At 42.3% G+C, this 3,039-nt stretch overlaps 1 pseudogene; it reads left to right on the forward strand.

Moving 5' to 3' along the window:
* The first annotated feature begins 225 nt into the window (after positions 1–225).
* LOC107508646 lies at positions 226–1,079 on the forward strand (annotated as a pseudogene).
* Positions 1,080–3,039: the final 1,960 nt, after the last annotated feature.

The following is a 3,039-nucleotide window of genomic DNA, read 5'->3' on the forward strand; positions in this document are numbered from 1 at the left end:
AGATCGAGGGGGTCTGTCGCGCTCAGATGTGAGTCATCAAAATCCCCTTTTCTAAGGTGAATTTATAACTAATGAGGTGAAGGATCTGAAAGTAACAAAGAAAATAATACATGGTAAGAGTGTCTTGACAGCTTCCTCGTATTCCAAATAATTTTCTGGTTTTAGAGGGCCTTTATTTTTCATTTTGAGAAATTCATATTAAAGAACACATTTCAAGGGACCTTCATGGTAGGCACTCAGAAAGGTAGCAAGTGCCCCTTGCCGGAGCTGTGGCTCTGTTGCCTTGCTTCAGCACCTCACTCCGTGGCCATTCCCAAAACTCACCCTGATCACACGATTTGTGTCAACAGCCTCAAGGAGAAGATCACAAAAGATGAGCTGAAGAAGTCCCCATATGCTATCTTCTCCGTTTGGCTAGATCCTGGCCATCCCCCAGCGTCATGGAGCCTGGGGTCAGGCCTTTGTCCTCTTCCAAGTCAGCAGCAGGATCCAGTGCCCTGCACCCCACGCGGGGTTTCCCCTTCTATGGCAAGCCCATGAGCATCCAGTAGGCCAAAACCGACTCAGATATCGTTACCAAGGTAAGGATCACCTTCCTGGAGCGAGACGGTAAGTGAGAGGAAGCCCAAGAGCCAGGAAACTCTGTCTGGCTGCCCAGAAGGCTGTGCAGGGCAGGGCGTCCACCTCCGTGGTGAGGGCCCTTTCAGGGCTTATGGCGGGCCTGCCACCCATGACTCAGGCACCCCACATTGTCTACTACAGGCTGAGCTAGCCTCCCTAAATGCCACCCCTGGCGTGATCTTGCCTCCAGGCCTCCCACCTGGCCAGATCCCATTGGTGGTCATGCCCCCACAGCAGCTTATGCTAGCCAAATGCCACCTGCCCAGCCTCTTTCAGAAAACCCACAAAGTCACATCTTGCTCCTCACCAACTTGTGGGAAGAGACTAATGAGCTTATGTATGCCATGCTTTTTAACCAGTTCCCTGCCTTCAAGGCGCAAGCAGGGGCCACTCACCACGCCTTGCAAGGCTTCAAGGTCACCTGGAACAAAGCCATGATCTCCTTTTCCAAGAATTAACACCTTTTCTCCACTCTTGTCCCTACTCCCTGTTCGGGGGCCTCCCCTCCTGCTCCTGGCTTAGCCCCCTGAAGGTAAATCCCCCTCGGGGGCCGGGTTGGAGCTGTGGGTGTTAGTGAGTGGTCATACAGCATTGTACCCAGAGTCTGCCCCACACATTGCACCTGGCAACTGTTAGGCTGGAATTAAAAAAAAAAAAAAATATATATATATATATATATATATGGGGTTATTTTATCACAACCAAAAAAAATGTTTTAAGGGCTTTAACTATATCTGTTATTATAAGGGCAATAAAAGAAATTAGGAAATTAGGACCATGACTTAAAAATAATTCCTCTGACTTTGTTTCCTCATAAGGAAAGCTACACCAAACAATTTGTCTTCAGATGTTAGGAGTAAGGAAGGCTGTAGTTTATAGTCAGACAAGAAGACAAAAGGTATCTCTGACCTCTGGAATAAAATATTCAAAATACTCTGGCCTAGTACCAAATGAATTGAAATTGTCTAGTGTTTGTACAGAATTCGAGATATAATATCTTGTTACATGAAGACATTGTTAAGTTTTAAGCAAAGGAAAAAAATATATTCATTCTGAGCCTATTACTATTATTGATGTAGCAGACAATAGTGGTGGATTTTGAATAGTGTAAATGAGGATAGATGAGAACACTCTGTCCTTTAGGGTCAATGCTTAGTGCAATGCTGAGTACACAGTAGGTGCTTAAAAATATTTATTAAATGAATGGATCAATGATAGAATTGGTGTCTGAAGGTTAAGAACTGTTATCATCAAAGAGCTGAACTGCAATGAAATGTGTATCCTGAGCACACTTTAATATTTTCACTGACATCTAAGAGTTAGGGGAGGGATCACAGGGTGTGAAGAGTGTTAGCACTCAGGAGAGAAAGGGATGGTTTATTGTACTTCCAACAAAGGTCAGTCCTGGGGAGTATTAATTGTGAGTGAGACGAAAGAACATTTGGGCTGAATGTCAGGGGAAGTTTTTGAAGAATAAAATGTGTTAAGCTAGGTAGCAGAGCCAGAGGTAGAAACTCAAGGGAACTGAAAGAAGCTTCGATGTCTGGAGAATTTACAAGGAGACTGGCCCAAGTCCTGGAGAAGTGGTGGGGAAATTATACGCCTCAAAGGGGTGAGCACTAGCGGAGCTTTGAAGGTTTCGCCCCGCTTCTCTGTTGTGTACTGCTGCACTGGAGTTTTCTAAAACACATAGAGAAATATGCATATGTGTGGTCTTTGCAACTTGGACAATATCACAGCGACACAACAATACTAAAAGGAGTTGTGTATTTGGAAAAAGGGCTATGATCAGGTAAGTTTCCGAGAGAGCAAGCAAGAAGCAAATGGTTCATTCTGCAATCCTTTAAATGGTGGATTTGTCGACTGCTCACATGATTAAATATAAATGTCTACAACAACAACAAAAGTAGAGTTTAATGCTAATTAGAAAAAGTGAGTGCTTTTTAGGTCTATGATTCTTGGAAAATTACATTTGAGGACAGAGATGCCACATAGCTTAAACATACTAAAAATCTCTAATGTCCCCTGGAGCTAAAAAATCTTCTGAAATCAGCCTACATAATGAAGCCTTTGTTACAGCTCAAATTTGCTTATATTATATTGAGAGAGTGCTTTGTGCTGCATATTTTGTACATTAATTTTAAAAGTTGAGCTATTCTCATCTAGGAGGTGGAAATTACAGGTCACTCTATAGAATCCAATAAGGATTTTTGTTATAAAATGAAAATAGCTTTAACTAAAAAATGCTCAACCCTAATACATATCTGCTTCCTTCAGCTTCCCAGTGCTACTATCTAAATTCACTTGTCATTTTAAGAAGGTCTGCTTCAAAAGATACTATATCTCTCTTCCTAACTTAGTCTTTCAAATTTTTAATGAGTAAAACATGAGGCATGTGATTGATTTCATAGAATAATA

This window comes from Rousettus aegyptiacus, unplaced genomic scaffold (genome assembly GCF_014176215.1).
Source record: "Rousettus aegyptiacus isolate mRouAeg1 unplaced genomic scaffold, mRouAeg1.p scaffold_m13_p_1, whole genome shotgun sequence".
Lineage (NCBI taxonomy): Eukaryota > Metazoa > Chordata > Mammalia > Chiroptera > Pteropodidae > Rousettus > Rousettus aegyptiacus.